The sequence below is a fragment of the Notolepis coatsorum genome, assembly GCF_963971535.1.
Source record: "Notolepis coatsorum genome assembly, chromosome: 12".
NCBI classification, from domain to species: Eukaryota; Metazoa; Chordata; class Actinopteri; order Aulopiformes; family Paralepididae; genus Notolepis; species Notolepis coatsorum.
This window is the reverse complement of record NC_140176.1, coordinates 56757512-56777364: the sequence shown is the minus strand read 5'-3', so window position 1 is coordinate 56777364 and position 19853 is coordinate 56757512. Positions and strand designations below refer to the sequence as shown.

The 19853-nt window shown below is 46.4% G+C and overlaps 1 protein-coding gene across 1 annotated transcript in view; it reads left to right on the top strand.

Moving 5' to 3' along the window:
- The window catches only part of mpp7a (MAGUK p55 scaffold protein 7a), a 208329-nt gene that overhangs the window by 46132 nt on the left and 142344 nt on the right, over window positions 1-19853 (top strand). The window lies entirely within an intron of this gene.

Here is a 19853-nt window from a genome sequence, read left to right as displayed (position 1 = left end):
CTAGACCCGTGTTTACATGCGCGCGGGAGGGGCTGGAGGGAGGAGCAGACGCCGCACAGCTCCCGGTGTCTGAGACAGAATTCAGCGAGACAAGCGACTTGAGATCGGTTTTGACGATCGGCGAAAATAAAGCATTATCACCGATCGCATATTTATACTGATTATCGGCCGATAACGATCGGTGGCCGATCGATCGGGGCATCCCTAGAAATCACTACAATCCTTGTTTGAGAATATGGGTACAACTGGGGGAGCGGGGGTGACAATATTGGCGATGGTGTCAAATAAAAATGTTGGATTTCGCTTACTGGTTCTAATCAGATTGGAAAAATAGGAGACTCTCGTAACCTTGACCATATTGTTAAAATCGGTTAACAGTTCCTTGTAGTATGGGTGATATATTGATCAGAGCAGTTTGCATTAATAATAATAAACAATCACGCTGAAAGTAACGTTACTGTCCTCTTACCGTTCGCAGATGAGACTGGAGGAAAAAGATCCCACTTATTTGACGTCGATCGACGAGATCCATTTCCGGTTTGTATGGCGAAATAAACGCCCAAATCATATAGATTATTGAGTTATGGCAGCGATCCATATACACGGATGTGTGTCTAGAGTCCCGCAACAATATGTGACTGCCGGACGCATTTCCCAGATGCACGGAGATCACCAGAGATCCATTTCCGGTTGTAACTCGCCCGATCATCCACCAGGTGCCGGTATTGAAGCGTTGCACGGTTGTGCCGAGTCCCACTGTCTCAGCCGAGGCTGGGTGAGGGAATTATGAATACCACGGCGAAAAAATGAAATATGATCTCAATAACGTCGTACGCCGTGGAATGGCGGAATTCACATGACCTTGAAACCCGTCGTAAGCCGTTTTTGGCGGTGGATGTGTTAAAAGCAGCACAATGAACACATCTGTCAGTGCCCAGTCCGACCTCATCTTAAATAAACAAACCGCATTGCTTGTTGTAGTTAACAAAGAGTGGCAGAGTTGATTTAGCAAAAAAAATTATAATAATATATATATATATATATATATATATATATATATATATATATATATATATATATATTTTTTTTTTATATATATATATATATATTCAAATTTTATTTTCCCATTCGAATCCCATGCCCATCGAACGAAGCTTCGAAGTATTTAAGACAGCCCTAGAGCTGGGGTGCTCCAGTAGCACACCATGTACCGCGCTGCGTCGCGGAATACCGTGCTGCGTAACGGACCTGGTTGACTCCGAGTTCGATTCCCGGACTCGCCGTCATTTGCCGAATGTCTTCCCCTGCTCTCTCTCCCGTTTCACCCTACATCTGTCGGTCATGCTTGACCAGAAAAGCGATAAACGCTAAAAAATGAAGTAAAAAAAATAAAAAGACAGCCCTAGAGCTTACACAATGACTGGAATATACAGACCATTAGCCTACCGCCAAAAGTAACAAAACACACTTTCAACAACTCAAACTGTCTACAAATACATGTTCCATGTATTTACTACGTGTAGAAATAACAATGTAAATAAAGTGAGACGTGATCTTTTCTTGATGAACAACCGCTGGCTGGGTGCAGCACCTTCCGTCAACAAAACCAATGTGACTCGGTAACCTACAGAAGAACTGCTAATCATGGACAACTTTGTATGAGAGGAAGGTGATGATACATTCTGGAAAAACCAAGTTCCAGAACCAGAATTTACAGCTAGCTTAAAATTCCGGGAGAGGCTAGCTGACAGGCTAGCTGATCCATATCCGCTTTCATTCATTTGTGCTAAGCTAGGCTAGCTTGCAGCCAGATAGCTTCCTACTGAGAGGTAAGAAGACGGTTGACGACTTCCTTTAACACTATTGAAAAAAAAGAATTCTTTTCACTGTCTGTGGGCGTTTCATATGAGCCTCGGTTCCAAACGAAGACCCTCCATCTTTGATCCTGTTACCGAACGCATATTTCAGCCTGGAATAATGGGATTTATGATTAGCCAATGGACATATCGATCTACCAGATTCCGATGACTAATGACGAAATGCTGCCGGCGATCACATGGCCTGACGGTAGGATACTATTCCCCCAAATTACAGCTGGATTGGACATTGTTTTAAAACGTAACGTGATCGATCAGTGAAAATGGCTACTTGAACACACACTGTATTGCTAATCAATAATACTGATCGGCGTCCCCCGCCGCCGCCATTTCATCCATAGATGCTCTGTAATAGTCCGGATGCTACGCAGTTTGTTTTATTTCATTCGTATATATACAGCAGAAATGGCGTTTGATATAACGTGACTAGCCTTTAGCCTATTATCTAGCTCCCCAGAAAAAAACCGAGGCGAAAACTGCGATAAACCTTATATTCACGGCGCTATAAAATGACAACCAACCGATGGATTTTTATTTTCTTTAAGCCATTATGAAGGCACAGTTTATGCACTCAAGTGACTATGAGAATGGACAGATAGCAATACTATAAATTATATATATAGCTGTTAGAAAGTACATCGGTTTGTAAACAAACCTCTGTCCTCTGGCCTATAAATCGGCGCTACATGCTGGTCGTCAATGTGTTAAGGTACCTCAGATGTGGTCCCTTAATTGACAGCATCACGTCCAGCTCTGCACATGGGTTTCAGCCATAAACTTGGGACACTTGCTGGCTCAGCCATAATGGGCACCACGGGTCCCCTGTCACATGTTTTGCCGTCACAGATCCTTTTACTGTTTAAAAACAATGATTCCGTTTCTCGCTCCAGAAGTCTCCGGGGACATGACACCATGTGATATCCCGTCGACCTGCCCATGCGTTTGGTTATTTTCACCTATTCAAGTGCTCTCATCCAGAATGTCCCTGGAGTCTCCAGACTGGAAGACAGCGGAGTGGAATATTAGTTCTCGCCGGGTATAAGGCGTGAAACACCAGAGAGCCTGACCCAGGTGTAATGCTCGCTGCAGCAGAGAACGAGAACCGCGGAGACGCCACTAAATCACCCGCCTATTTCATGCCTCTAGGATTTCAACTCAAAATATACGCAGGCAGTTTGGATTCGGAAGCAGAGTTATGACACTGAGGGGGGAAAGTAGCCTACACATGGAGCTGTTTTCTTCTACACACTTCTGCTTTTGGTAAACAGGCCCAGTATTATCACACGCCTGCATGACACACACACACACACACCCACACAAACCGCGAAACCGACGTGACGCAACTCCGAACCAGTGTCTCTTGTCTGATCTTGTGCGACTGTGTGGAATCTCGGCATCAGCCAGCAGCTTGGAGTACACGGTGAGAGCCAGCGTGAGGTTGAGGAGGACCCTTCGTAATCCCAAACTCTTGCTCCAACAGGCTCTTTCGAGCCTCCAGGCATATACTGTTACTCCTCAGCGGTTATCCAATCCACAACTAGGAAGGAAGGAATCTTTCCCCACCAGATAGACCGACAAACCATTATACATACTACACACAAATAATTTCACTCCTTACTCCCTTACGCTGCAACCTGACTCTTAAAGCCTCACCAGCTCTAAAAACAGCCCGGAGCATTTCCACTGAGCTCCTCTCGTCGCCTGGTCCATCCCTATAATTGCAGGGGAGATAACCTGGGACTTATTGCGCTTCTGTACGGACGGGACACATTTAGACCCCCCCCCCCTTCCGGAGCTAAAAACTAAATAAGTGGGAAAGAAGGCCAGGGGAGAGAGAGAGAGAGAGAGAGAAAAAAAAAAAGCTATTTTAAAGCTATTATACGATTTGGCGCAAAGAGTAATGGCCTTGGGATGGGAAAGCAGCATAGGAATAGGAGACGCGTGAAGAGGGAACAGGATTAGGCCTGAGCTCCTGCTGCAGCTGGCCGTGCCTCTTACGGTAATTGTATACGACCGCACGAGTACAATGCATGTGTAATCACTGGGAGAATGGGAGTGAGGGGTAATCGTTTCATAATGCTGCCTCGCGGGTCCCCAGTGGAGCTCTATAGACGGAGCGCGATAAGAGGGAACAGTATAGCGGTAATGATGCGTTGCACGCGCATTGCACATAGAGGCACGCAGGCCGTGCCAGGGAATGAATACACAAGCAGAAAAGGCAAACAACAAACGGGCTTGCATGTGCATGCAGACCCATGTACCAGATGTACATGATACACACACATAACACATGCACATAACACATGCACATACTATAAACACAACCACTGCTCCCTTGTGCTAAGCTGTTCAGGCAGATCACTGGGCTGTGTGTGTGTGCGTGTGTGTGTGTCATTTTGCGAGGTGCTTATCCCTGACACTTCATTATATGACTGCTGCCAACCACCCAGGGGACATCCCTGTTTGGTTCTATTCCCACAGCTCACCCAGGGGTGTGTGTGTGTGTCGCACCTCCTTACTGTTTGAGATGTGATCTGCTGCAGTCACAGTCCCCAAGGTCAAGCTGTGTGTGTATTAGGGATGCACAGACATTTCGGCCACCGAAAGTTTTCGGCCGAAAATGGCCAAAAATGCCCTTTCGGCCGAAAGAGTTTTTTCACCGAAAATATATCACCGAAACAGAAACAACCTGTAACCTAAAGCGTGTTGTTGTGATGATGTCATCAAAACGCGGCTTCAGTCATTACATGCTCAACGTGAGCTCTTCAGTCCTGCGTTCTGCAGCCTGTGATAACTCCTCGGGGGACTCGGGAGTCGTGCTGTTTCTATGTAAACTCTGCGCGCAATGCTTTATATCCTTATTTACTATATGCCTGTCGCGGTTAATCACTGAGTGATCTAATATGCATATTCTTCAGAGCGAGAGGGGGGGGGGGGGTTGTGTTTCTCACATTGACGCTGTCTGTCGTTGATAATATAATCTGAAGAGCATTATTATCATTCTCGAGCAACACGTCGCACGTCTACTGTGCCAAAGTCAAGAGAGCACATTCATCTGGGGACTAGAAGGGTGCGCTCAGATGTCCACATGTCTTCTCTCTCTCTATCTCTCTCTCTCTCTCTCTCTCTTTCTTTCTCTCTCTCTCTCTCTCTCTCTGATTGATTGATTGATTGAAAACTTTATTAACAGATTGCAGAATGGGTACAATAATACAGTACAGCTCAATACACACAATTGTTAAGGGGATGCAGACCAGAGAAAGACTTTCGTCTTGTTTACATCGGGGTCCCCCATTTTCAATTCATCAGGACATATATGACATACATGACATACAGATAGACAGTACTGCTACATCTATACATTTATGACATACCAGATTTGCAAATACCGTACTGTTTGTGATACAAAAAGACTCATAATAGTGATTATTTATTACTTAAGTTAAGTTTTGCCATAATCATATATTTTTCCATAATCAGGTAGCTGAACAACATTGGTAAAAAAAATTCTATTCTATGAATCATTTTCGGCCTTTCGGCATTCGGTTTTCGGCCAACTGTTTCCTATTTTCGGTATCGGTTTCGGCCAACAATTTCCCATTCGGTGCATCCCTAGTGTGTATTGGTGGTGTCTCATGCAGGGGTAGCTAGGTTGAAGATGGGAAGATTTAACATGTCAGAGTCTAGATATTATTATTTCCCAGCACAGCACAGACACACCAATCATCCAATAAAATCTGCCAGCTGGAGGTGTTTTTCTAATTTGTGTGTGTGACGTGTGTGCATGATGTGTGTGTTTCAGAGTATCCATGTAAAGAATACAGCAGTTGCGCTCTTTGTGAGCTGTGTGTGTGTGAGACTGTATCTGCTTACCGTTCTGTGCTCCTCAGTGTTATGTGATGCAGTGTGGGTCAGGCAGGGCCAGCCATGATGCCAGCCAGCTTGTAGCTTTGCCCCGTGGCAGCTTGTCTGGCAGGTGCCACATGGTGCCACATGGCGTCCAGAGAGCAAACAACCTCGGTGGAGCATCTGCAAGCTGCAGCATCTCGCACAAAGCTGCGTTTATCTCGGTCTTTCCCCTCTGTTGGCAGATAATGTTAATAATAATAATAATAATAATAATAATAATAATAATAATAATAATAATAATAATAATAATACCCTGCTCAGATTTAGAGGGGATGAAATCTTCTTTTCCAGAGTTCCCTTTGCCCGGGCCACTAGTAGACAGTAGTTGGTACTATTTAATTGAATACGTGTACATTTATACCTGTGCATCTTGCTTGTCAGAATGGGTCTCTGTGTAGTTAGTACGGTACTATGCCAGGGATGCACCCTCACAGAATCTTCTCTGCCAACAACACTGGTTCTGAAACACTCATCCATGCCTTAATTCCCTCCCATCCTAGATCAATAGACTCCAACTGGTCCAGAACGCATCCGCCAGACTTCTAACCCACACCAAATCCTGGCACCACATCACCCCAGTCCTATAAGACCTCCACTGGCTTCCCATCTCTCAATGGATCAATTACAAATTCCTGGTCCTCACCTACAAAGGCATTCGCCCACTGGCCCTCCTATATCTCACAGACCTCCTCTCCCTTGCCAACCCTCTCGGTCCCTCAGATCTACCTCCACCCCCAAGTCCAACCTCCATAGTTTGAGGGGACGGAGCTCTTCTCCAGGGCAGCTCCCAGGCCTCTGGAACTCCCTCCCCCAAGACATTGGACACTAACAGTCTCTCTCAATTGTCCAATCCCTCTTCAAGACCGATCTCTTCATCACTGCCTTCTCTTTGTGCACCGCTGCCTCCTCTGTCTGTTGAAAGAGCATATCAAGCATATCAAACTCGCATCAACGGTTGAGATGCACGATGGGCATGTTTTGAAAAGCACAGACTGCTTAAACATATTGAATCAATCGTCTGGGATAGTTCTTCAAACCCGCCCAACCTTTGTCGAGGTTGGGGTCTTCAAAACCCTGGGTGGAGGACCCCGATATTGAAACACATTAGGCTGCAGACCACCATTTAATAATACTTTGTCTCAGGGACCTCCGTCTGTTAGATATGATTATGTCCAGAATTCCACAACTGTCTACGGGGAGATGATAGATCGGGGAGATAACAGTTGAGAACCACTGAGTTAGACCAGCTTAAACTTCTGCATACCACCAGTCAACTGTGTAGTTTTGATTGATTACCAGTGGCAGTCTGGCCAGTGTGCCTTCTGCTTTACAGTGTGATGTATATACATAGGCTAGTTCTTGAGTATTACCTCCTGCCAGTAATGTTATAATGTCTTACAGCTGACGGCTGATTGAAAGCTGTCCCCACTCATGCACCATCATAATATATTGATGATGACACACTGTTACCTAAACACATCACTCCAGAGCCCCCTCTCATATTTCACTTCATTCACCACAGATGACCGGTGTAGAGTTACGTCCGATGATGTAATGCTCGGCGAACAATCGGTGGTACCGCATACGTCGCATAGCTTAGCTTGCATCAGCTGAATGGTTATCGGATGCATGCCTGTATCCGATACTTTCCACGCTAGCACTCGGGCAGAAAGCTGTCGTGAATATTTAAAACTTAGCGGCAACTATTTCCGTCAGCTTCTCCCCCCCCCCCCCCCCCCCCCCCCGTGTGTCTCGTACCAGATCTGTGTTGAAATACACACACTTGTTCCTCTGAGATGAAGGTTTTTATTTGTGCACTGATATCGGCACATCGTCGTCGGCAGGCTTCAGCCGGCAGGTGGTGTTTCCTGTCCGTCCTGTCGATCCATCCTGGGTTGGCCCTAGGTTAAGCAGGCTGATGCGGCCCTGCTGCACGGCCCCCTGGGGGATCAGATACCGGTATCTACAGGCAGCGGAGAGGGGGAGGAGGAGGAGGGAGGGATGAGTGGATGGATGGATTGAGAACGGCACAGTGGTGAACTGCAGACTGCTGAGGGAAGGGGGTGGGGTGTGTGGAGGGCGGCGGCGTAACGTTAAACAACATTGGCATATTTGATCAACAAAGGAACGGCCAGAAATAAATTGGTGCAGCCAGGAATCCAGTCCTCGGGCCACACATGGTGGGTGTTTGTAACCACATGGCTTTGAAAGGCTGGCTATACCCCACAGACTGCCTACACTGACACACAGACTAAGAGATACAAGATGCTTGTGGCAGATCGGAGGGGAGAGGCTACTAACCGACGCTGACACTTACATGGAAACGCCACATAGCCGACTTCCTCGCATTTAAGTAGAATGTTCTCGGAGAAGCGCTCGGCATCAAGTAATCTCACTACACACAACACAGACCTTGCTTCCACGGCGAAGGACGGACGTCTCTTAAGGACTTAAGGAAGATCATCTCTCGGAGAAAAAAGGTAGTTTTTCATCACTTCATGGCTTTTATCTTTTTCCTTTAAAAAAATCTGCAGTATTTATTTTTTCTCTAAACGCTGACTTTCTGTGAATTCATTTGTCTCTCTCCACTCTGCAAATTTTCACTTTCTATGCTCTTATCTGCCTGCAACGCTAGCCTGCAGAAACTTTGTGGGAGTGCTTGTTAGCTGGACTGGCTCTGCTAAGGCCCATCGTTTGTGACCCTCGCTTGTAGCTACTCACCTGGGTTTGCAAATGAGTTTCCTCCCTCCCCCAGTGTCTTGTTAAAAGTGCACAGTGACGTTGCTGCCTAACAAGGGCTGTGTGTGTGTTTGTTTACTGTTGTTTAGAAGCCTTTGGTGTGTGTGTACCGTACGTGTGTGAATGTGTGTGTTCATATGCATGTGCGCTGTTCTGCATGCCTTTTTATAGAGAACAAGGCAGCGTCTATGAGAAAAGGGAGATCCTTGACCCATCTTTGCCCATTCAGCCAATTGATTAAAATGGGAACAGTGGTGATGGCCACCTCCTCTTACCCCTCCAGACACAGTGCATCTTTGTCCACCCTGGGAACACACTGTTTCTTACTCCACAGTAAAGTGTTTTATAGCACAACGTGGACCATTTAGCGCATTCTGGAATTCAAACTTCGGAATCCGGTTAAAATGTTCTCACCATGGCATAATAGCTTCTCCCTCATTCACGGCCATGGGCGTCATGACTCATGCAGAACCGTGTCTTTAGAGGGCCCCCCTAGCTTGTCTTTTTTGCGGCGTGTCGGAGGGTTGGGGAGGGTGATTGAGTACGAGTGTCTATACAAGGTGCTCAATGACTTGGAATTTCTCCCCCGGGACGACTGAATAAGGGCGCGAGTCGTAGAGCCCGTCAGCCTCGGCTGATTTAGATCTGTGTTTGTGCACTACGGTAGACGGCGGGGACGCCCGTGTTTATGGGGGTGGGGGGTGTGCCTATTAAGAGGCATCACGTAAGAGTGGCATCAATGGGGTGGCACCACGGTGCGGTTGACTCACAAAGAGGGGGCGTTTGAGATCATGGGAGAACTCGACTCCCCAGGTGATTCATTGGCTGTTATTTGTGTTTCTCTTCCGGTGTGAAATATTTCTTTCTATTTTAAAGAGGGAGACTGAATTGCGTTGTTGGTGGTGTTGTTGTTGTTGTTGTTGTTGTGGGAAGAGCCACTTCTCTGGGGGCATCTGCCATTGGAGTGTGAATGTGTGAAAGTACATGTAGGTTCTTGTCATTTGAAGTGGTGTTGACATTCTGTTTGTGTTCCTACATTCTTTTATCAGTGTTTCTACATTGTTTTATCATCTCCCTCTCTCCCCATCTGTCTAGGCTATCCTATCCGTATCCTCTCTCTCTCTCTCTCTCTCTCTCTCTCTCTCTCTCTCTCTCTCTCTCTCTCTCTCTCTCTCTGGGGGACCCTGATGTAAACAAGACGAAAGTCTTTCTCTGGTCTGCAATGCATCCCCTTAACAATTGTGTGTATTGAGCATTTGAGCTGTACTGTATTGTACCCATTCTGCAATCTGTTAATACAATTTTCAATCAATCAATCAAAACTCTCTCTCCATCTCTCTCGGCTGAATGACGTGAGCCCATAAATGGGAACAGGTTCAGACAGACAGGATCTGACTGGCGTGGGGAAGCTAGATTCGGAGCATCCACTCTCAACCTCACTATGCCCAGGCCCTGTGGTGCCCAAAACGGTTCCACGCTGGATGGCGGCTAGTAATTATTTGTTTGTCTGTCGTAAGCAGCTTAACACCGGGATTAGCAGAGGGTACAAGGGATGTTTTGTAGTGTAAAAGGGGCGACTGACTGCCTCACGAGTCACATCTTGTTATTACAGAGTCAAAACAAGAGTATGGGTAGATAAATATATCGAGCGGCCAATAAGCCTTTTACCGAAAAAATGCTGCCTTTAAAGCGATGATAAAACTCCTTGACACAATTGTCTGTAATGAATTCCTGTAAAAGTGACTACCACTAGGTTTTCATCCAGAACATTGCTGTAGGCTGACCCTTTTTAACCAGATTTCACTGACTTGATCTGTTCCATAATGATAACGATATAATCTGCCTGTCTGTCTCTCCTTCGTCCTGCAACACACCTGCCACACAGTGTTTACATCAACTCAAGGGACACAGACAAAATTACACAAGCTGGTGAGGAAGGCTAGCTCCGTATGTAGTGGGAGTCGAGCTGGTCAAACTAGAGGTGGTGGCAGAGAGGAGGATAAGAAGGAAGCTGGAGAACCCCTCCCACCCCCTATAAAATAATAAAAATCAACTAAATCAACTCTTCCTCTCCTTGTTAACTACAACAAGCAATGCTGTTTGTTATTTAAGATGAGGTCGGACTCGGCACTGACAGATTTGTGTTCATTATGCTGCTTTTATAAAGCCTCAAATGACTGCTTACAATATACAATTTTGGCTGGTAGCTCTCGGGCTAGGTGGTAAATAAAAAAGTAGATCTTGGTTCAAAAAAGGTTGGGCACCCCTGCCCTATATGAAGAGCTAGCCAAGACGAGGAGCACGTTCAGCCACAGACTTGGGCCATGGGCATGGACTGCTGCCAGCAGCTGGAGAACTAACGGCAGCAGAACTGGAGAACTATTAGGAATATCTGACCACTAAGTGTGTTTGACTCTTAACCAAAACCAGCTCGGACTACAACATATGATATCATGCTAGTTAGGGTACAGACCCTCACCTGCACCTTGTGTATAGTATACTGTTTTTAATTTAAAAAAAAAATCATATTTAATTGTATTTATGTATATTTATGTCCTATTACCCTGCCCATACCTGTACCTCCCCTCCCCCATGCTACTATGACGCCCAAATTTCCCCAAGGGGATCGATAAAGGAATATCTTATCTTATCTTAACCATGCAAACAAAATGCTTGCTTTTTCCTATTGAGCCTCTTCCTTTTACCTGACTAACAATATGGTCAATGTAGTGTGTATGTAGTGTCCTGCATGTAGTGTGTATATAGTTGCTGCATGTACATGTAGTGTGTATGTGCTGCTCTGCCCGACATCGAGAGAGCAGAGGGTGTGTGTCAGGCCTAGAAGGATAAGAGCAAGTTGGCTCTAATACTGATTCTGATATTTGGGCACTTAATGTTGAATCTATAGATCCATCTGGCAATATATAATATCTACCATAATATATATATATTCTTTTTCAGACAGTGGGGAAAATACACATGTATTCCAATTAGTTTTTTATTTGGAAAATAATTGGTAAAGATGGAAATAAAATACTTTTTTTACTCCAGTAAAACTAGAGTAATGATTTATATCTCACAAATGAATAGCCTCATGCCTTTTCAGTGGACCCTGAAGGAATCTCTGGGAATCTGGGGATCATGAAACCTGCTCTGCAAACCTTCAAGCCCAAATGCCGAGACACAGTCATTGGTCAATGAAGACCGTCAGCCAGCGATAAAGTCATACTGAATTCAATTTGAACCTTTGGTTTCTCGTGTCAGGTAGCTACTTTTAGGATTTCAGGACTTTTTGTATATCATTAGTGTTTTCTCATACTATTCAAACCAGGGACATGACCCACCACTGTACCACCCACCACTGTACCACCCACCACTGTACCACCTACCACTGTACCACCCACCACTGTATCACCTACCACTGTACCACCTACCACTGTACCACCTACCACTGTACCACCCACCACTGTACCACCCACCACTGTACCACCCACCACTGTACCACCTACCACTGTACCACCCACCACTGTATCACCTACCACTGTACCACCCACCACTGTATCATTTACCACTGTACCACCCACCACTGTATCACCTACCACTGTACCACCCACCACTGTACCACCTACCACTGTATCACCTACCACTGTACCACCCACCACTGTATCACCCACCACTGTATCACCCACCACTGTATCACCCACCACTGTATTACCCACCACTGTATCACCCACCACTGTACCACCCACCACTGTACCACCCACCACTGTACCACCCACCACTGTACCACCTACCACTGTATCACCCACCACTGTACCACCCACCACTACCACCCACCACTACCACCCACCACTGTACCACCTACCACTGTATTACCCACCACTGTATCACCTACCACTGTACCACCTACCACTGTATCACCCACCACTGTACCACCCACCACTACCACCCACCACTACCACCCACCACTGTACCACCTACCACTGTACCACCCACCACTGTATCACCTACCACTGTACCACCTACCACTGTACCACCCACCACTGTACCACCTACCACTGTACCACCCACCACTGTACCACCTACCACTGTATTACCCACCACTGTACCACCCACCACTGTACCACCCACCACTGTATTACCCACCACTGTATTACCCACCACTGTACCACCTACCACTGTATTACCCACCACTGTATTACCCACCACTGTATTACCCACCACTGTACCACCCACCACTGTACCACCCACCACTGTATTACCCACCACTGTATTACCCACCACTGTATTACCCACCACTGTACCACCCACCACTGTATTACCCACCACTGTATTACCCACCACTGTATTGCCCACCACTGTATTACCCACCACTGTATTACCCACCACTGTACCACCCACCACTGTATTACCCACCACCCACTAGGGCTGAACGATTAAGCGTTTTTTTTAAATCGAAATCGCGATTGAAAATTTTGCGAATAGCAAATCGCAACGCCTGCAATTTGGGATACGTTATACAGCGAGTATGATTCAAGGTTTTCTTGCGTCCCAGTCATGCTCACCAATCGGAAGTGCTGTGCTCTGTGTGTACCAGCCATGCTCACCAATCAGAAGTGCTGTGCTCTATGTGTCCCAGTCATTGCTCACCAATCAGAAGTATCCCAAAGTAGCTAAGTATACGCCCAACCACAGCGGCATGTGAAACACCCATGTGAAGACGTTACAGCAGGGCTCCAGGGCGCCTATTCGGTCGCATTTTTTGCGATGTAAAGGAATGTGAATCCCTGCCCACATTCAAAACCGCTCTTAAAGAGCACCTACGGGAGGCTGCAATTCGAAACTGGCCACCGTAAATGCCCAAAACCCCCACCACCTCCTAATAGACAGTCTCCTCCCCACCGCATGTATATATTCCCTCCCCGCCGTATGTATATTTCCCTCCCACCCCCTCCTAATGTACAGTCCCCTCCCCATCATATGTATATACTCTGTCAGGATCTAGGGGTAACAGTACTGTATATTTGAATACCGCTTATGTCACAAATGTATCAGTACCAAATACCTATATGTCCCTATGCCATAAATGTCATGTATGTTGTGTATGTCATAAATGTCTATATGAATTGAAAATGGGGGACCCTGATGGAAACAAGACAAACGTCTTTCTCAGGTCTGCATCCCCTTAACAATTGTATGTATTGAGCCGTACTGTATTGTACCCATTCTGCAATCTGTTAAATAAAGTTTTCATTCATTCATTCATTCAGCTAACCCTGTAAAAGCTGGCTAACCCACAGTAGAAAAAAAAGATTGCACTTCGGCAGAAGATATTGCACCTTAGAGAATGCCATTATTGCATGTCCCAACATCTGTCATATTGCACACAAGTATATATTATAGTGAGGTAGAGGTAGATGTAGATGTGGTGGCAACATGGGGTGATTGTTCAGTTCAGTGATGGCTCTCTGGAAGAAGCTGTTCTGCAGCCTGGAGGTGGTGCTTTGAAGGCCCTGTATCGCCTCCCAGATGGCAACAGGGAGAAGAGGTGGTGAGGGGGATGGGTTCTATCCTTCAGGATGCTGCTAGCTCTGCGGAGGCATGTCATCCAGTGTGGGGCTGTGGGCAGGGGGAGACCGGTGTTTTTTTGGGAGGTGTTTATGACTCTCTGGAGGGATTTCCTTTCAGATTCTGTGCAGTTTGCGTACCATGCTGTGATGGAGGATGTTAACATGCTCTCAATAGAGGAGTGGTAGAAGTACCATGCTGTGATGGAGTATGTTAACATGCTCTCAATAGAGCAGTGGTAGAAGCACCATGCTGTGATGGAGTATGTTAAAATGCTCTCAATAGAGCAGTGGTAGAAGTACCATGCTGTGATGGAGTATGTTAACATGCTCTCAATAGAGCAGTGGTAGAAGTACCATGCTGTGATGGAGTATGTTAACATGCTCTCAATAGAGGAGTGGTAGAAGTACCATGCTGTGATGGAGTATGTTAAAATGCTCTCAATAGAGCAGTGGTAGAAGGCCTTAAGCAGCTCAGAAGACAGGTTTTATTTTAAGTGTCCTTAAAAAAATAAAGCTGCTGTTGGGTCTTGGTGCAGTGGAGTTGGTGGTCCATTTGAGGTCCTCAGTGATGTGGGTCCCTAGGAACTTAAAGCAGAGGACTCTCCACTTCCTCACCTGCAATGGTTAGGGGGGGGGGGGTCCACCATGTGTCTCCTGAAGTCAATGATGATCTCTTTTGTTTTTTTAATGTTTAATGTGAGATTGTTGTCCATGCACCATCCAGTTAAATTGTGGACTTCATCTCTGTAGGCAGACTAGGATTAGGGGGTAGGGCGGATTTTATGAGTCATTTAGAGTGCTGCTGTGGGAGAAATATTCCCGGATGAATCAAATGTAGTCAGGTAGGCTTGAACAAACATGGGTTTAATACACCAAAATAGGTTCAATTAAATCAAAGAGAGTTACAGCTGGATGACTCGGAGTGGACACTGGCCGGGTGTACCTCCTCACTGAGCTCAAGATCAACTAGGCCTGCCACGATAACACATTTTGCTGAGCGATTAATTGCCCCCGAAAATATTGCGATAAGCGATATTATTGCGACCGGTTAGAGAATTTTTTTTTTTGGAGAAATTTATTTCCCAAAACTTTTATTTTGAAGCCCACCGCTCTGTCTTTTCCGGTGTTTTAGACTTTTATTTTGAAGCCCACCGACCGGACCGGAAGTATTGTTGTGATTATCAGGTACTTTTTGGGTACTTTTTTAGTCCCTGCTCTGTCGTGGTTCCAAGCGAGTAGAAGTGGTACCAGAAAAGTCACGTGAAACACTGCAGACCACTGATTGGTCAGAATAGAAACGCGTCACTCGTTGGAGATTCTGAACGAAAACAGAAAGCCGCCATCTTTAATGTCTCGCATAGGATTTCATAATCATTATGTTTGCAGCAGGCACAAGTGCAATAAACAAAGGATACAGTCAGTGTATTCTGCCTCATTTATTGATTAAACAAAACCGACATCAACACAATTTGCCACCGAGCGGAGAGTTTAGTCTCGCAAAAAGATCGCTGACTTGTTAAGGCTTGTTGTTAGGTTAGGTGCTAATGTTGTGCTAGCGTTTTAGCATGGCTATCGTACATAGCGTGATCAATATAACTCGCTATTGATTGTTTGTATGAGTAACGTTAATGCTAGTAGAATAGACACAATGAGGGGTAACGTTAGCCCCACGGAGCTCCTGTGCTGTGCTCTGTAGTAAAGCCAGCGGCCCGCCTCCCAACACGGACAGTGACTGACAAGGGGCACTGGTTCCGCCTCATTAAAACAAACGCGCAAATAGCAATTAATCGCGCCCGTCAAAATCATTGCATTCATTTTAATTATCGCGGCAATTAATCGATTTATTGCTTATCGCGGCAGGCCTAAGATCAACGATTGTGGTCACATTATATACAGGAGGAGCAAAAGGTGTGTCCATTGTTAGTGGTCGAACTGGAAGGGTGGGTGGTTGGTCTGTTCCGGGGGGGGGTTCGGTCCAGGAAAGGGGGGGGGGGGGGGGGGGTGATGTGTTTCGGGGTGGTTTGTCTGGAATGGTGAGTGGTGTGGTTTGTTCTGCTCTCGGGGGGGGGGGGGGGGGGTGATGTGTTTTGGGATGGTTGGACAGGACAGGTGGAGTGGTGAGGGGTCTTTGGACACAAATGAGGGTGGGGGCGTCTTTTGTCTTCTTGTTGGTGGTAGGAGATGATGAGTTTCATTCTCTCACAGTGCTGATGTTGCCTTGTTTGGGCACAGGGATGATTGTGGCTGATTTGAGACCGGTCGGCAAAATAGCCTGGGAGGCATATTACAAATATATGTCATACATCTACAATCTGGTGGGCACCTACCACTGTACCACCTACCACTGTACCACCCACCTCTGTACCACCTACCACTGTACCACCCACCACTGTACCACCTACCTCTGTACCACCTACCACTGTACCACGCACGTACCACCCACCACTGTACCACCTACCACTGTACCACCCACCACTGTACCACCTACCACTGTACCACCTACCACTGTACCACCTACCACTGTACCACCCACCACTGTACCACCTACCACTGTACCACCCACCACTGTACCACCTACCAATGTACCACCCACCACTGTACCACCTACCTCTGTACCACCTACCACTGTACCTCCTACCACTGTACCACCCACCACGTACCACGGTACACCTACCTCTGCACCAGGGTTTGTCCTCACTGTGTGGTGCAACCTGACCTTGTGTCTGAGGTTTATCCTGTCTATCATCGGGCTATAGTCTTACTATTTGACCCCCCGTCTTGGCTCACCCCCCTCAGTTGGGCTCCCCTTCCCCCAATGAGAGCTCTGTTCCTGGGCTCCAGCTGACAAAGGACTGGGCCCTTGGCCTGGAGGTCACCCTCACCTGACCCATTAAACCACACCTAGTTCAAAGATTATATAGTAGGAGGCTTCAGGGGGGCTACGTGGCGTAGTGGGCCTGTTCGAGCCCAGCGCTCCACATTTGCTTTCAGTTTAGCTGGTCGTCCGTACTAATACACATTGGCCGTATTAGGGGGTGGGAAACTGATGGGTGGGGATCGGGCGTTGTGGACAGCGACTCCTACAGGTCGGTTGGTGCGCCTGCGCAGTAGAATCAGGAAGTGTCGGGGGCAGCGTGAGCCTCCCACGCGTTACTCCTCGCCACTGAGAGATCGAGCTGCGCAGGTGAAAAGATGCGACTGCTGTTACCTCAAGTACCGGAGGGGACTTGTGCTATGTATGACTTAGTCCACATTGCAGCCGGCTTGTGGGAGGCAAGAAACAGCGTTCGTGACAGGGGAGGGTTGAATTGGATGATACGAAATTGGGATGGGAGAAAATATAGAAAAAATGGGAGAAAAAGTGGATAAAAAATTTAAAAAAATATATAGTAGGAGGCTTCATTGATGCCATGATGGGTTGTATATTCTTAGCAGCAATGATGTGTGTGTCAAATCTTTTCAGCAACTGTACTTTGTGTGCAGACTGGGCCTAAATCACACATTCTCATGAATGTTTACATGTGTGTTTTATAGCTTGGAGTAAATACTGTACATGGGTTTACAGCCACTCTAATGATGGTCCCCCAGCCATTATTCATCTCTCTCTCTCTTTCTATTTTTCTTTCCCTGTCTCCCCCAAATCTCTCCGTATACCTCCCTTCTCTCTCTCCTTTCTCTCTCTCTAAATGTCACTGAACGCTGTTATTCTATTAATTATATATCTGTTAACGGGTTCCCCACCATTCCCTACTGCAGCTCTCTTCAATTGGCCTGTAAACACACAACCGGGGGATAGGGTTAGCTGGGGGTCAGAGTCAGGGTTAGGGTTAGCTGGGGGTCAGGGTTAGGGTTAGCTGGGAGGTCAGGGATAGGGTTAGCTGGGGGTTAGGGTTAGCTGGGGGTCAGAGTTAGGGTTAGCTGGGGGGGTCAGGGATAGGGTTAGCTGGGGGTCAGAGTCAGGGTTAGCTGGGGGTTAGGGTTAGCTGGGGGTCAGAGTCAGGGTTAGCTGGGGGTTAGGGTTAGCTGGGGGTCAGGATCAGGGTTAGGGTTATCTGGGGGTCAGAGTTAGGGTTAGGGTTAACTTGGAGACTGACGTTATCCCAATGGGTGAAGTAATCATATTCACTCCAACAGCGATTCTATTCCAAATGAAATGAGATAGATTTGGCTGCTTCATGAAAGTGTTATATGTAACGTAAGCTATATGCATGTGATGGACTGATCCAGTCAGCTACTGAGTATCCAATACACCAGGTCATAGCATTGTCTTTTGTAAATCAGTGCCTCCAGGATTTTGCAACCACACGCATATTATTTTGTGACAGCTTGCAAATTTGGCCAAATCCCTGCAATGTTTCCACATAAAATGGTCAAGCTGCTCGCAATGCATTCACATCAGTGGTTTTTATACCCTAATACCTCTATCTGTTCCTCTGTCTGTCTCTCCATCTGTCTGTCTTTCTGCCAGTCCATCTGTTACATATCTCTGTCCCCCTGTTCTCTCAATTCACTTCAGTAATATCAGAGAAGATGTAGGTTACCTGGCAACACTGGCATTTAGAGAGACCACCAGATTAGAGAGGCTTATGCATACCTGCTGTTTTCTGTGTGTGTGTGTGTGTGTGTGTCTGTGTGTCTGTGTGTCTGTGTGTCTGTGTGTGTTCTGATAAACGGGAGCTAGATTGCTAACTGTTGCACAATTTCCCTATACCAGATCCTGGATTAATTAAACTGAATATTATTGTCATGACAACTATTGTGTGTGTGTGCGTGTGTGTGTGTGTGTGTGTGTGTGCCTGTTTGACATTGGAATGTGTCGGCGGCGAGTGATGGTGATGGTGGCCTCCCTATACCCCTCAGTTAATGGGCCAGAGAGAGACAAAGACTGCTGTGTCTACATGGGAACGAGGGATGAGAGAGAGAGAGTGAGAGGGGGGGAGAAGAGATAGGAGGAAGGAGAGGTGGTAAAAAGCAGTGGAGAGGAATGGAGGAAATATTTTCACAAGAACGATGAATCGAAAAACGTCTTCGTCTTGTAATTAATCTGAGAGAAATAGTTGCTGAATTTGGTCGACTCCTCTGTTTAATCAATAGATTGTTGCTTTTCCCTCCATCCGTGCAAATCATACAGACTGACCTCGTCAAATCTAGTGCTTATTAAAGACCGGAGCACATCATTCAGATCTGGCGATTAAAGACCGGAGCATATTTGTGATTACTGATTTGTGATTTGTGATCATCATGATGCCAGATATATGCTCGTTGTTTCCCAGGAAACTACTACTTCAACATGAAAGAAAAAGCATAAAACTTATTTAAACTAACAGTAGCCGACAAAGACCCTAACAACTAATCATACATTGACTAATTGACCCATCTCAAGCCCTGCCCTCTTTTCTTGATCCTCCAATCACAACTGTTGCTTGCCCATCACACAGCTCAGACTGTGCCAGCCTGCCAGTCTCGCAGCCTGCCAGTCTCACCTTGCCGATCTGTTTTTAATGACAATAGGGCTCCTGACAGACAGCAGATAGGATTACTGTGATGCCTGTCTCTGCTGGTACCTGATGAGGTCATACAGTCAGTAGGACACGCCCCCAGGGAAATGAAGGCAATCGGTCTCACGCACGCACATGCACACACACACACCAACTCACGTATTCAGTGAGTGATGCACCTGCATTCAAATCCTTGAGTGCGCACCATAGACTCAAATGTGCACACAGGCCTTGCATTGTTAGCAGCTGTCCATTTATTT